The sequence below is a fragment of the Bubalus bubalis genome, chromosome 15 (genome assembly GCF_019923935.1).
Source record: "Bubalus bubalis isolate 160015118507 breed Murrah chromosome 15, NDDB_SH_1, whole genome shotgun sequence".
Taxonomy (NCBI): domain Eukaryota; kingdom Metazoa; phylum Chordata; class Mammalia; order Artiodactyla; family Bovidae; genus Bubalus; species Bubalus bubalis.
In genome coordinates, this window is record NC_059171.1 from 70572550 (window position 1) to 70589262 (window position 16713).

General features: G+C 40.9%; 1 long non-coding RNA gene across 1 annotated transcript; it reads left to right on the plus strand.

Annotated features, from left to right (window-relative positions):
* The first annotated feature begins 11628 nt into the window (after positions 1-11628).
* LOC123329398 lies at positions 11629-16311 on the plus strand. The gene is made up of 3 exons (XR_006544783.2): positions 11629-11931; positions 15075-15192; positions 16033-16311. It is a non-coding gene; the product is annotated as an uncharacterized LOC123329398 (long non-coding RNA).
* The last annotated feature ends 402 nt before the right edge of the window (positions 16312-16713 follow it).

Below are 16713 nucleotides of genomic sequence, written 5' to 3' on the forward strand. Positions count from 1 at the left end.
CTCGTCTTCTTGCCCCATACCATGCTCTGAGAGACTGTTTATCCTTGGTCAGTTTCCATGGCAACCACTTCTCCCACAGTACTATCTTTTTTATTATAGGAATTGCTAGAAGAATAAAAATATATGGAAAATAATTAGGAGATTTTATTGCAAGCTTTCTCCAGAGTGTGGCAGGTAGGGAAAGAAGTAGAAGGTGAAGGCTTTAAGACTCTAGCAAAAAAGAAAAAAAACAAAAACAAAAAAAACTCAGAGCACTGTAGGCAATTGTATTAATGCAAAAGATGTAATCTCATAGCCAAAGTGGAGTGTAATTTCCTGTCTCTGCTGTGGGAATACATGCATTTTCATTTTTACTTGTGGATGGTTATGAGAGGTAGGTGAAAGAGGTTTTACACATGGTATGTTAGTTCTAGACATGATTCTGTCTGGATTAACGAAATTAAAATGTTCAAAGCATTTAGTTGCTGATGGCTGTTGAATCAACAAAAAGTGCTACATCTTTGTTTGGTGTTGATCAATAAAGAACTGCTTCATCTAGGGGTCTGAACTTGAAGGCAATAAAAGCTCCTTTGGGTAGCCTTTGGAAATAAGATGAGGTAAGAGTAATCACTGAATTAGGAGTCAGGAAACCTATTTTCTATCCCCCAGATAGCAAGTTTACTACCTGTGTGATCTGGAACAAGGCATCTACACTCTCTACTATTCTGTTTCCCCATCTACAAAAGACGCAGCTTGGATTTGATTGTTCCAGCGAGTTCTGAGAATCGTGAGCCTCCATATATGTGAGTTCTGGGATGCTTAATCAGGATGGCAAGGACAGAAAAAGTAACCAAGAAAGGTCTGATAATGACAATAGTGCCTGGTACTTTCTAACAAAATCAGATTGTTGTGTTGGACAGGGTGTTATAGGCTTTATGGGCATTACCTCACCAAATTTCATGATAAAGTTATGAGGGAGTGATTATTGCCCCCATTTGGCAGATGAAGAAATTGAAGACTAAGGAGATGGAGCACAGAGTTAGTAAGTCACAGAGATAACCTTCAAACCCAGGTCTGCCCTACCCAAATGGAGAAACAAAACTGCATCCTATCCTTGCCATGAGAGACAAAATTTAGACTGACTTCTTGTATCACCTTGAACACACACATGGAACATCCAGTTTTTGTTAATCACCAAATCCAAAACACGGGAAAAACCAAAGTTTCCTCATTGCAGGAAACCATACGCCAAGCAAAGTTATCTCTCTGCATCATTTATATGCAGTTAGGACATGCTTGGCTAGATGCACCTGTGAGAGCAGAACCTGGGAAATAGAACACCGTTCCGGTTGGGATCCAGATTCTCTTACTGCCATACCCCACACCACCATTCCTTTCCTGAAAACAGAGCATATGCAATGTCCTCTGAGAGATCTCTTGAGGATAGCGTTTCTGTGACCTGAGCACCTACAGCAGAGGTGATCACCAGTAACATCTGAAGAAGATTAGTATTCTATAATCATCAATTTTGATTCTAAGCTACTGATCTTACTCAGTTGGCTTTGGGTCTCTAGTTTATTGCACCCAGATTCCTCTCTGTTATAAAAACCACTGACTACCTTCATAATACTGCTACGTATGCCATGGGTTTACCTACATTCCAGTTGCCAAAAACTGTCCCAGTATGTTGTACTGGTGTAACTGTAATGGTAATGGTGACCTTTCCACTTTCAAAAGTACATATTTCAAAAGTTTGCACAATAAATTATATGGCTCACCTGGTGTGCCACACCATTACCATTGATCTTCATACTCTCATTGGAGATACAAAAAGACTCTAAAGACATAAGCAAGGACTTCCTAAGGGTTTGAAAATTATTTAGTAACATGGAAGGGACAGTTTTTCTAAAGAAAGAAACAGAACTCAGAACTAAGAAAGAGAATCAAGCTGCTTATCATCAATATTATTAAAAGGTTGATTTCTTAGAATGAAACACTGATAGGTAGGAATCCAGTGGGAGACTTTACGAGGTAACTTTCTGATCGGTAGTTGTAAATGATAAGGAATAAAGCACAAAGAAGGCAAGGGGAGGCCAAAGCTTGTGGCAGGTGGCATGTTAACAGATGGCAAAGTAAACCAGAGCTGCTTAGCTTTTAAGCACCTGTTGTTTGACTCAAAGCGGATAATTTTCAAACTGCAAAGCATAGAACAGATGCAGTTAGTCGGCAATTGAAGGCTACAATAGATGATAAGATAATTAGGGAGCAAGCCCTACCTTCTTTATATTCATTCAAGTTTCCAGATGCAGACAGATTACATTCCAAGGTACCAAAACATCTTGTTAATATGAGTAGAGACGAATTGCAAGTCATCTCATAGAATCATGTAGAAGGAAAAAGTATTAGAAAAAACGGAAATGAGCAAGTGCTACCATGATTTCTGACAGATTATAAAACTAACAAAGAGATAAGATCCTTTATTAATCCCAAGAAAAATTCTGGGATAGATTATTTATATATATATCAGTCCAATTCAGTCGCTCAGTCGTGTCCGTCTCCTTGCGACCCCATGAATTGCAGCACGTCAGGCCTCCCTGTCCATCACCAACTCCCAAAGTTCACTCAGACTCACGTTCATCAAGTCAGTGATGCCATCCAGCCATCTCATCTTCTGTCGTTCCCTTCTCCTCCTGCCCCCAATCCCTCCCATATATATATATAGTTATAACATATCAAACCAATGGGTGTTCTAGAAAGCCCATATAAGTACACTCGGGATAACTTAAGGTTTTATTTCCTAGTTTGATGAAGTCATTAGAATATTTGAAGAGAAGAAAGACATAAGTTTTACATTGCTTTGATGTTAGCAATATATATGACAAGGTGTCCCCTGATAGTCTTTATCAACTTGTTATAAAAGCAAATGCTATATAAAGTGGATCATACCTCTTATACTACTCCTAGAAGATCCTTTGATGTTGTTGTTTAGTAACTAAGTTGTGTCCAACTCTTTTGTGACCCCATAGATTATAGCCCACCAGGCTCCTCTGTCCATGGGATTTTCCAGTCAAGAATACCAGAGTGGGTTGCCATTTTCTTCTCCAAGGGAATCTTCCCAACCCAGGGATCAAATCCACATTTCCTGCATCAGCAGGTGGATTCTTTACCACTGAACCACCTGGGAAGCCCAGAAGATCCTAGTTTCTTCCTATTAACAGAAAAGTTATAGCCCAAGGTAATACAGGACGAATTTGAGAAGCCAGGTTTCAAACCCAGGCAACAAGGTCTTAAAATCCATTCATTAGGTCACTATGTCACAATGCCTCTCCATTCCATAAGATGAAAACATCTGCTTAATAAATGTACAGGTGGCATGAAACCAGAATAAAAGGCAAATGACAGAATCAATGTTTGAAAACATCCAGAATGTTTCTGGATGTTTGGAATATGGTTCAAAATTTTGCAAAAAAATGCGACAAATATCCCCTAATTCTATGTATTGGTTTTACACTAGATACTATTAAGAGAAAAACTTCATTAGCAAATGATTCCCATTTTCATGAACTTTCCATAGTAAAGTCCATGTTCCATGATTAAGAAAAATCAAGGGTGAGTATAGAAGTTTAAAGTGCAAACTTTGGAATCAGCCAAAACTGGACTTAAGTTTATATCAACTGCAAATCATATCAACTCACCCACATTATTTTTATCCTTGGAAGCAAAAAAAAAATAAATTCATCTATGCTGGTCCAAACTTGTTCACCAAGACTAATGCGTGATATACCAAGATAGCTTTCAATTCAGGATGAGGAAAGCTTTAGAGCAGTGATAAATAAAAGCTGTGCCATCTTCAACATTGGGTGCACTTACTTGGAAATTAGATGATTGTCTTCCATTGAGTTCAGACCTATTCACTTTCTCCATCTCTGTTCCTCTCTTAGTATCCTTGATACCCTCCAGGAAAATTGAAAACCCTTGCCCCCCCTCCCCTTTCTGTCTTCTTTTTCCCCTTTTGGTTCACTCCCATCAGTGCCGAGGGGTCTCTCTCTCTCTCTTACCCTCCCCTTTGCCCAGTGTTGAGAGCCCCATCATATAGTTTGGTAACACCACAGGATGGACTGCCTGGGGCCATAGTACCTGGGTTCAAGTCTTAGCCCAGACTTTTACGTGTGTGTGACCTTGAGAAAGTCTTTAAACTCTTTGAGCCTCTTTGGTAAAATGAGAATGAACAGTGGTTCACACACGAGTGTGATGGTTCACCGTGATTTTACTTCGAGGACTTATTCAGAAGGCAAGTATGTGGATATGCATTTGCCTGTTTATTGTGAATAAAAATGGGTTGGAGACTATGGCTTGAGATATTATCAGAATCAAAGTTTCTCATGTAATTCCTGAGGAACAGACATCTCTATAGAACTACTGGCCTCCTCAGTCCAGACTAGAGCATGGAGGAAACAAGAATCTGTGAGTCTCAAAAAAAAAAAAAAAAAGCTCCTCTGCAAAATTAAAGAGAAAAGAAGGTTAGATGATGCATATTAATACCTTACTAATTTCACAAACCCACTAAATAAACTTATTCCTATGGAAAGAAGTGAAAGCAGGAATGGAGGAAAGGGCCAATGCTTCTTCTGAGAATGATGCAAAGTCAATTTTATGGACCCAGACAAACACTCTAAAAGAAAACAGTATCGCCTACACAAAAAGGCAATAAATAGGAATCCAGGTATAGGATGCTATGGTGTTCTAGCTGTATGGTGCTGCTGCTGTTGCTAAGTCACTTCAGTCGTGTCCGACTCTGTGTGACCCCGTAGACGGCAGCCCGCCAGGCTCCCCGTCCCTGGGATTCTCCAGGCAAGAACACTGGAGTGGGTTGCCATTTCCTTCTCCAATGCATGAAAGTGAAAAGTGAAAGTGAAGTCGCTCAGTCGTGTCCGACTCTTCACGACCCCATGGACTGCAGCCCACCAGGCTCCTCCGTCCATGGGATTTTCCAGGCAAGAAAAGAGAACTTTGCTAGTGGATGGAGTCTTGGGGGAAAAAGAAAAGAGGTTTTCTGCTTCAGTATATTACTAGAGCAAGTGAAGTCATAAAATCTATTTAGTCTTGTACCTGAGACTACCCATGTACAGAGAAGCAACAGTTTAAGACAAGTCACTTCAATTCATAGATGATGATGTTATTGATGGAGACAGAAAGTCGGGATAATGAAAACAGTTTGCAATGAATGTACACATTTTCAGCTTTTTATGATTATTTTACCAGTGCCACTTATTGATATTGACTATCCCTCTCTTGTACTATTTATGCTTTGCCAACATGTGAGTGCAACACATCTTAACATTTTTATTTACCTAGTAGTTTTGCTATAGAGTTATCAGTCAAAGAGCATTATTCAGAGAGCAAAGCATTCAAGGGAGATGCTTCATGCCAGAAGATTCAAGTATTGAAACTTCAGATACTGCCTAACATATTATTTTAATATCATTATCATGCTGCTGCCTTCAATGAGGTTTTGCCACAGCTGGCTTTTTTCATTTGTTGTTTTTGGGTTATAATAGACTATAGTAGCTTCCAAGGACAAAAAAAAAAATCAATATACACTGCTAAAAATACCTTGGTGTTATCCCAGCTTGTAGTCCTGCCAGCCTTAAAAGGGAAGGAAAGAACAGCAGAGATAGGTTTTCAGACCTTGGCATTTAGGATTCTATTTGATGATTTCCAAATCAATGCACCAGAAATATGGTCTTTGTTTCTTTTGTAAGGACGGCTCTCCTGCCTTGTTTCTCAGTAGCAGAAAACCCATAGTAGATACTGCCCTGTTGAGGTTCCACTGTGCATTTCTCTGTGTCACCCCACTTTCAGATTCTTGCTCACAAGGCTGGGCATGGTAAAGTTCCATGGAAGGGGTGTGTGAGTGTGTGTGCTGGGGACTGGGGAGGCACGTGGGCGTTGACTGTTCCCAGAAGCTCAATTTCAGAAATTAGGGGAGTCTGGGAGTAATGCCCAGAAGCACAAGTTAAAAACTCCTTTTCTCAGCCTCTGTCCAGGCAATGAGGAACTTTGCTTCTTGGGATTAGTCCAAAGTGCTCTCTGGCTTATGACGTTTTCTCGAACTAGAGAAAGTATTTTTTGGTAAATGTGCCTTCACTACTGCTGATGGGAGAAACTGGAAGTTGACAGGGGTTGACATCAAATTTGACATGATTGAGCTAAAAACAACTAAGACCCTTTCAAATGTCCAGAACTGTATTAGGACCTGTGGGGAATAGAAAATTTCAACAGGACTCTCACTCCCCTAAAATTCAACTTATGCTAATAGTTAGCATCAAACTATGAGTCTTGGGTGAGTTTGTGGCAGAATTCAAAGGAAAATTACATATCATACATACCACCTGGATTAGCTTTTTGGATAAGGTGGTGAGTGTGATGAGATTTTAAGGATGAACAGGATTTGAATGAAATGAAGTCCAACATATAAGACATGTTGACAATAGAAGGTTATGGGTTCTTCTGGATAACTTGAGCCAACTAGGGCTGAGCTTATTGTTTCGAATTACTTAGGGCAGTTATTAAAATGCCATTTGAGCCAGAATTGATTTAACTAATGAGTTCTGAAATCAACTAGGCCTAGATTTTAAGCCTGGATTTTCTCTCCTACAGTCCTGGGTAAATTAACTGAACCATTATCAACTTCACATCCCTGAAATAGGTAAGTGATACACACCACATGAGGTGGTGTTGAAGAAAAAATTTTATCATTTATTTTTTCAACTACTATTCTTTATGCCATCTTTGTACCAGGTATATAAAATTCAAAAATTCTAAGTACTAAATTATAAATGCAAACAGACAAAAATGATTATGTAAATTGTCCACCTCATGGCAAAAAAAAAAAAAGAAATCCACTAATGATGGCTTTTAATTTGATGCTTTGAGCTTTATGGAAAGAGGAGCTGAAGTGGGAGGAATTGTGATTAAGAAATATAGATCCATCCTGGGTGAGTAGAATAGAGAGGCCAGCTAAGAAGCTATTGTAACAGACCACATAATAAGAGTGTCAACTAGGGTAGGGGCAATGAATAAGAAAATTGCTGAGGGGAAGAGTTCAATATGGCACTTTCTCCCCTAGAATTTTATGCCAACATATCCAAGAATAGTTCTGAGTTCCCAGTCTCACCCATCACGAAAGAATCATCACTAGACTTTCCACTGAGTATATATTAAGGCATCCTGACCTTTATTTACTTCTGAGAACAGCAGTTTTCCCAGGATCCCAGTTGGGAAAGAGGCTTATAAATAAACCATTTTGCTTGTTCACTGAACTAGACTGTCATTTGCAAAGATATGCTGACTCAGGTAATGCGGAGTGAGTCCGACTGTTAACGTGAAGGTCTTTGAGGGGAAAAGAAACAATACTGCTCTTCCCCTTAAGTCAGACAAAGCAAAATCAAGGAGGCTGTGGTTTCAGCTCATTAAATGATCCCAAGTGTATTCATCAAATGCCTTGTCAAAAGTTGTGTTATCGACAAAGGGATTCTCTTTTCTCTAATTGTGCATAGCTTGGAGCCTAAGAAATTGCCTGTTCTAGAAGCAAGTAAACCCTTTCCTCCCTGCAAAGGTAGGAATTCTTGATTTTTAAATCACAAGTACACTTGGAGGAAGAAAGCAATGACAATAGCAACAGTAAACTGTTTATGGAGCTCTTACCAAATGCTGGAGCATTTACTATTTGTTAGGTGCGTTATACACCTAAATTAATTCAAAGAACAATTAATGGAAAACTTACTATTATGCCCCATTGTAAGGAACCCAGAAACTTGATTAAGAATAACAGAATAGTTATCATCAAGAAAAGACCAACATCATCTTAAAGTAGAAGCTTACATGTTAAACTATCCTTTCCCAGTAAAATACTGATGAGAACTTGGCAGGAGCCTACTATCTGCCACAGGGAAGCCTGACTTGAAATCCTGGAAATGCTCTGGAAAAATTGCAAACTCTCCTCCTGTTTTCCAAGTCAGGACCTCCTGCCACACCCTTTTTTTCCTTCCCCTTTTTGACTTCATAACTTTTTGCTCCTTCTTGTCAGTCATTTCCAGTTCACCCTGATCGTTACCATACAATCCCTTTCCTCTTCTTCTTAATATTTATTTACTTTTAATTGATTGATGACTGGTTTACAAAATTGGCTGGATTTCTGTCATACATCAGCATGAATTAACCATAGGTGTATGTATGTCCCCTCCCTCTTGAGTTGCCCATTCCCACCCCTCTAGTTAATTACAGAGCCCTAGTTTGAGTACCCGGAGTCCTACAGCAAATTCCCACTCTCTATCTACTTACATATGTTAGTGTCTATGCATCCAGGCTACTCTCTGACCCTCTCCCTTTTCTCTCCAATCCTTGTCCATAAGTCTGTTCTCTATGTCTGCGTTTCCACTGCTACTCTGTGAACAGATTGGTCATGAATCCCTTTCCTCCTATTTTCCACTCTCCACCCTGCCAGGGAGCTTAGTAGTGCAGCTGGGTGAAACCATAGAGTGAGCACTGCTCTGGGGTCATAGTGTCTGTGTTCAAATCGTGGCTCTGATCTTTATTATCTGTCTGACCTTGACAAAGATCTTCAACCTGAGCCTCATATGTAAAGGGAGTGAACAGTGCTTAACAAACTAGTGTGATAATTCAGTGTGATTTTAAATAGATAGAAAAATAGAGATACATACATATATATCTATATAGATATATAGGCATCTGCAAGTGTATCTCAATATCTATATATATACATGTATGTTAATGTTGATATATACACATATAGTTGAGACATAAATTACAATCTGTAATTTTCTTAATTAGCTATTTATTTACCTATTTAACAGTTTTCTACTGCAAAGCTACAAGCTGAAGTAGGAATGAAAATTGGTCTGTCTTGCTATTGTATCATCCTCAACGCCTAGAACAGTTTCTGGGACATAGTAGGTTATTTATTAAATATTTTTGTAAATAATAAATGGATGGATTGCCAATGCTTAATAAATGTTTGTTTCTTTCTGAGCTTCAAGCAAACATTGGGGAGTTTTGCTTCTGTTCCTCAGCTGCAACCTGGCGGAAAATTGCATAATCATGCTAATTAACTTCATAACAAATTTATGATTTCCAGTCTCAGATAGGCTCTAAGTGTTTCTTGATAACTCTTTAATGTGCGTCTACTCAGTATCCTTTCTTTTTTCCAAACAGCTCTTTATAACGTCTTTTCTTGAGTTTTCTCATTCTCCAGTCTACTCACCCTTCTATCCATCTATAGAGAAAGATCAGAGCCCCTATGGCTTCACTCAGCCTTTGCTGTCCCTTCAGTCTCGTGATGGTTAATTTTTTGTGGGAAGTTGACTGGATTAAATGATGCCTAGATAGATGGTAAAACATTGTGTCTGATGTGTCTGTGAAGGTGTTTCTGGAAGACTTTAGCATTTGATTCGCAGACTGAGTTAAGTCACGCCAATGTGGGTGGCCATCATCCAGCCCACGGTTGAGGGCTGACCAGAACAACAGGGAATAGAAAGGAGCATTTGCTCTCTGTTTAAGTTGGGGCATCCATCCTCTCTTGCTCTCAGACATTGGTTCTCAGGCCCTTGGACAGGGGCTGAATTACAGTACTACACCAGCTTTCCTGGGTCTCCAGCTTATAAATGGCAGGCTGTGGAACTTCTTGACCTCCATAACTGCATGAGTCAATTGTTATAATAAATAAATTATACCTATATATCTAGATAGGTAGATAGATACTATTGCTCTGTTTCTCTGGAGAAGCCTGATTAATGCATCTACTTTCTGACCATTCTCCAAGTCTCTCCTACCTTCAGTCTCTTTCTTCCCCCTCAGGTTGTATGAAGATACCCTCTACTAATGGCTGATAGAATTCCTCAAATGAAACTATTTCTTGTTGGCTTCACAAGTGTGAAGGGAAACACAAAGGCAGACTATGAAAAAGACAGAAAGAATGGTTGTTGTTTTAAGGATTAACATGAAACCTATAGGTGAGCAAGAACTAAGCCTAAGGATATAAAAAATATTCTTACCCATCAAAGGTAAAGTTCTTGGTAGCACCTGACCCCTGGGATCTAGAAGAAACAAAACACAAATAACAGATGAAAGTTGCACTATTGTATCTTATGGGCTTCCCTGGTGGCTCAGATGATAAAGAATCTGCCTGCAGTGTGGGAGACCTGGGTTGGAGACCTGGGTTCGATCCCTGTGTTGGGAAGATCCCCTGGAGAAGGGAACCGCTACCCACTCCAGTATACTTGCCTGGAGAATTCCATGGACAAAGGAACCTGGTGGGCTACAGTCCATTGGATCTCAAAGAGTCGGACATGACTGAGTGACTAAAACTTTCACAAACTTCCATCTTAGGTTTATACAGCCCATTGAAATGATGTTTGCTGCGGCATCAAACCACATCACCCCTTTGAAGGCTGAGAAGCAGACGTTATTATTCCCACTTTACAAATAGGAAACAGAGGCTCAGAGGACTGAAATGATTTGTCCATGGTCACAACCTTGATAACTTTCATGGCTGCACCTGGACACTAGATTGTCTTACATGAAATCCCAGACTTCCTCCACCAGAACCCTGAACCTCTATTGGACTGAGCCTATGTCACAGACCCACAGATACTTATTTTATGTTCCAACTTTTGCCCCAGTCATTTCTTTTATGACCAGACTCCAAAAAGACTAATTCCAGATGCATCTATTGTAATAACTAAATGTACCATCTCAGGAGCTAGGCTCCTGTTTTTATAGCCTGTCTGTAACAGTCACTAGCTATGCGAGGCTTAGCAATTTCCTTGATCTAGTGGTCCCTCCTCTGTAAAATGGAGATGATAATATCCTAATATCACACACTCATCCAAAGATAATATGAATGAATACACATATGTGTGTGTTACTCAGTCGTGTCCTACTCTTTGCAATCCCATGAACTGTAGCCCACCAGGCTCCTCTGTCCATGGGATTTCCCAGGCAAGAATACTGGAGTGGGTTGCCATGACCTTCTCCAGGGGAATCTTCCTGACCCAGGGATTGAACCCAGGTCTCCTGCATTGCAGGCACGTTCTTTACCATCTGAGCCACCAGGGAGGCCCTAAAAGGACTCTCTGTATATGAACTCAGCTTATGTAACCAAGGAATGTGTGGTGAGTTTTTTCTTCCTCTGTGTTAACACATGGTTCACTTTAAACAGCAGGTAGTCAGATACACATTTATCAAGCATCTACTAAGTGCCATCTTATTTTTTTCTTGACTCTGTCCTGGTATGTTTTACCTGATTTCTGAAGTGCTGATGTCATTCCTCCATTCTGCTTTGGCATATTCTTGCTGCCTGACTTGATCCCCTTTGCCTCCCTATAAATCTTTCTCCTATCCTTGTCCTCAGTTTTAATAAAGGACTGTATGGCAGGAATTATTTTTAGAAATGGCTCCTAAGATCCCATGCCCTAATACCCAGTTTGTGAATTCCTCCTATAATTATTTTATACAGCACATTTGACCTTAAAGAGAGGTTGTCCAGGTGGTTCTAATCTAATCACGTGAACCTTTAAAATAAGAGAACTTTCTTCAGCTGGCTGCCAGAGAGGAAGTCAGAAAGCTTTTGAGCATGAGATAGCACAGGGATGTGCTTTTGTTTGTTTGAAGCTGGAAGGGGCCACATGAGAAGGAATGTGGGCAGCTTCTAAGAGCAAACAACAGTCCCTGGCTGGCAGCCAGCCAAGAAACAAGGACCTCCATCCTACACCTGCAAGGAACCGAATTCTGCCGACACCTGAATGAGCTTGAAAGTGGGTTCTCTTCCAACACCTCTAGATAAGAGTCCAGCTGGCTTACAACTTCGTTTCAGCCTTGTGATACCCTGAGAAGAGCCCAGCTTAGCCTGCCAGGACCCCTGACCTACACAAGGTAATGAATGTTATATTAAAATGCTAAGTCTGTGAAATTTTGGTGGTGATAGAAAACTGATTATGCCAGTTTCCTCTTCAAAAAATGTCTATACTGCCGTACTGTCGGAAGGGAACTAAACGCATGGGTCTTTCTTCTTGAAAACACAAAATCTTTACTCTGAATCTGATGTCTTCCTTTTGTGTCTGGTAATTGGGGCTGGGGAGTAAGGACAGGAAAGAAATGTGGCAACAGACACGCTGCTTAATCAAAGCCTCCAGGTAGGGTTTTGGCATCTTGGCAACTCAATGACTGCTCTTCGTAGATGACGTTTGTAGAAACATCTTTAACGTACACCTTGGGAAGATGAGTTTGTAGAGGAAAGCGTTAGGGGTATCAGCTGTGGCATTAGATATCCCTTACTACCACTGACTGCTGTGTAACCTTGGTTAAAACACCTTATCTAGTCAAGCCTCACTTTTCATAGCTGTGAAACGGGGAAACTAAGAGCACCAAATATAGTCATCTGTTGTGAGAATTAAATAAGAGAATGCTTATGAAGAATTTCCTTCAATCCCTGGCACGTATTACATGCTAAGTAAATGGTTATAATTATTCATGTATTTGATGTGAAGAGCCAACTCACTGGAAAAGACCCTGCTGCTGGAAAAGACTGAAAAAAAAGCAAACAGAGAAGAGGGTGGCAGAGCATGAGATCGTTGAATAGGATCACCAGCTCAATGGCCACAAACTTAAACAAACTTGGGGAGATGGTGAGGGACAGGGAGGCCTGGTGTGCTGCCGTCCATGGGGTCGCAAAGTGTCGTACGTGACTTAGCGACTGAACAACAACAACATTCATGTATTTATTCAAAAAAGTATATATTAATCATCTGCTCTGTGCCAGGCATTGCTAGACAATAGAACACAAATATGAAAAAGGAATAGCCTCCAGCCTCAAAATGCTTTCAGTGCACTGTGTCCATATGTATCCTCATTCATTCATACATGTAAATTTTCATATGTGTCTGTGTGTCTTCAGGATGTGAGTGTTGTGAACACTGCATTCCCTGAAACCACTGAAGAACAAAGCACTGCATTCAAGCCTAAGGGGAGGGTGGAGGTTACAGATCCAGCCATCCATCTTTCTTCTTCTCCTCAGAGGTAGGCGGCTGTTTACCCTGGGAACACTGACGGTGTAACTATTAAATCATCTCAGAGCCGTGGAGCTGGGAGGTCCCAGCACGGCCTTCCCTGGCACCCGCCCGGTTCTGTTCTGGCACAAAGAGGGATATGTTATGCCTCATACATGCCGAGAGCCATGCCACAGGAAAAGGGCTCCCCGTGCCAAATAATTTTGCCCAGTTCTACCCTCGGACCAGGGAAGCAAAAAGTGATCCATCAGCTTGATTGTCTGGGAGTCCCAGGGCTGTTCAGTACAGATCCATTAGTTAAAAGGATAAATATTTACTCTGGGCTCATCAGAATAACCCAGAAAAGGGATTCTGTGTTTTATCAGTAATAAAAAACACTCCCACTTAAGCTTGGATTTAGAGTTTCTTGGTCTTTAAATCTTCCCTGCCTTGAACCAGTCAGACTTCCTGTGAGAGACTAGATTAGGATTTCCTCCTGGCCTCGGAGTCGTGCTGGGGGGCCGGGGGCGGTGGGCGCGAACATGAGCACAAAGGGAAATGTTCTGACAGGAGAGCCATGTTTTCTTTTCCTGAGCAAAGTATGTGTGGCCTCAGCCTGGCTCTTAGGACACAGGTAACTGAAATATTTGCCCTTGGGAGATAAGATGCAGAATGCGCTCTCCAACGGGTGAAATCAGAGATTTTAGATAAACAGCTTTTGAGGGACCCCGTTTCCTGAGCTATGCTTTGATCACAGGACAACAGCGCCAGGGAAAACACTTTTGTTATCCTTTCAAGGGAGAGGCTCGAGAAAGAACACTTGCCTGGGTCGCGGAGGTGAGGGTATGGTCAGGATGAAGGCGGACTGGGAGGGGTCTGGGGTGGGAGCTGGTCCCAGGCAAACCCAGGGCGCTTGTCTCTCACATCCTCCAGCCCCACTTTCCGTTTCTACATCCCCACCCCCCTCTCCTTTCTGGTAACTGGACTGACCTGGCAGAAAGAACTCAAGACTGTGGAAGCAGACTAATTTTCTTCAAAAATGGGCCCTGAGTGGAATAGACACTCAGAATGTGCTGAATGAGTCAAAGGGTGCCTCAATTTTCTGTCGCAGGGATGTTCTTTTCCCCCTCCCTCTGAGGAGGCCTCCATTTCTCTGTCTGTATTACGGGGATAATGATGCTACCTCGAGGGCTGTGTAAAGGCAAATAAGCAGATTTGATATACACCGAGCACAGAGACTGGTGCATTGTGGGGGCCCAGTGACTATTTGCGTATATCTTATTGTCAAAGGGGCTCTGAAACTTGGGAAATATTCTGGAACCAGATGATGTGAAAACTGTTCCACCAAAGGCTTACACAGGAACTCAGGCCAGGCTTTGCCAGAGATGGTGAGGAAACTTTGATCAGGTGAACAAAAGTGTCCTTTGGGAAGGTTTGCATGCACTGCCGCCAGCGTCCCAGGCTCTCTGGCATACAAACCAGCCAGCTTCTTTAGAGCCAGGCAGAGGCTTCCCATGCACTCACTCCAGGGCACTTGTATATCCCGCAGACTTGATCTGTGGATTGTCAATGCAGTGATCAATGGGCAAGTCCTTCTCTGTCCTTCATCTACCAATAAAATCTTTCCACTCTCCTCCCACCACAGGGAATGCTGTGCTAGTTCCACGACATAGATTAGGCATCTATAGTACCATTATAATAAGTATGCAATTCAAGTTTTCATAAAGGAATGAGTGAATGTAAAGATGTGATATAAATCTCTGCAACCTTCCAGTGAATTCGTAATATGCTTTCTAACCATCACGTTGGTCACTTGACTTCCAGGTTGATGTAGAGCTACTCCTAGCTGCTTTGCCATCATGTGGGGACTTTGAGCTATCATGGATGCTCGCAAAACATCCGTCTCCATCTCCAGTCATGACTGGGGAGGTGTTTAAGGAAGGGAAGGAAAGCTTGGCTCTGTCAGTGTTGTTGTTATCTGAGGATACTCATCTTGCCCGTATCTTTGTGCCTGTTGTGATCTGTATCCAGGGTTCCTCCAAAGACACAAGGAATCGAGATGCCTTTCCCACACGTGATTCCACTGCAGGACAGCTTTCCCATCTCTTTTCCTCCCACCTCATAATGAAAAATTTTCCCAGAGAGTGAAGTAAGTCTGGCTCAGATTCCAGGAGAGACCATATCCTGTCTTGGAGTCTTGAGTTGTTTGTTTTGGGAGCCTTTGAGTTTTGATCCTACAACCTATCAGAATGGAGAATGAGTATATTATTTTAATATGCTCATATCATTAGCCTATTTATTTTCTCATGTTAATATATTCATATTTATTATTATTTAATATTTTCATTCTTCCTTTCTAAAGATTTATTAAAGGTATACTTTGCTTAGGCATTTTTATGAACATGATTGAAGGGGTTCCTGTCATTATGGGACTTACGACTCTAGAAGAGGATACACTAAACAAATAAATGAGGAAATAAACTGTGACTACTAGAGTTTCCCTTAGGACCATTTGTATTCTATCACTTATTCTTCAAAGTGCCTGCCATGCACAAACATCCTTTTCATGTGCTGACGATAGGGCAGTGAATAAGATATTAATATAATCTTTGTCCCCAGCAGCATATATTTAGGGAGTCAGAAGTTAAATATCAAATTATACAGTTGTTTTAAAGAAAACTCCAGGGCACTAAGAAGGTATAAAATGAAGCGTTGTAATTTAGACTGTCGAGAAATGCTTCTTCGCAGAAAAGGGCTGGCCACCAATGAATATGTTTTGCTGAAAACACACTCTTGTGAGGACCCCTTCTACATTGACTTTGGGATTGGTCATGGTTAGCTTTGCTCAGGAAATTACCAAAAAGAATGATGAAAATATATCAATTTTGAAAGGTTGAAAAAATATCAATTCGCTTCTTTTTTTTGATATGTTTGTTTGGCTGCACTGGATCTTAGTTGCAACATGCAGGATCTTTGATCTTTCTTGCAGCACACAGAATCTACTTCCCCAACCAGAGATTGAACCTGGGCCCCCTGCATTGGGAGTACAGAGTCTTAGCCACTGGACCACCATGGAAGTCCCTTGATTGGCCTTTTTTTTGCTGCATGTGGTTAGGTACAGGAAGAGAGAGATGAGCTAAAGAGAGAACTACTCACTTTGTAAACACTATAGAGGGACAATAATGTAACCAAGACTTTCTAAGTTGGAAAATAAAACTCTTTCATAACCTTTTTTCAAGAAATGGCCTCAAGTTAGATTAAATCAAGAATATAGCTCTATAATTCTTTGTTAATATCTCTAAAACGTTTAAGTTATGCTTAATAGGCCCTCTCAGCTAGGCAAAACTGTTTCTAAGAACTTTAGCAGCATCTTCCTATGCAAGCATAATCCCAAAACAGTCTGGATAGAAGGTTATCTCAGAAAGGAATTGTGGATGTGGATTTTGACTATTAGAGTGGATGCAATGTGATACACAGCAAACCCAAAAAAAGTTTTAAGAAAGTTCCACAATCTAAGATTAAAGAAAATGGGACCTTCCTCCAAACCCCCATTTTCCTTTGAATAAGAAGTCTTTATTCATTATTTATTCTGTTACAGAATAACAGTAGTCTGAGGAACCTATGGAGAGCACAGTCAGAGTAGGGGGTCCTGACAACTTGCACCTGGTTG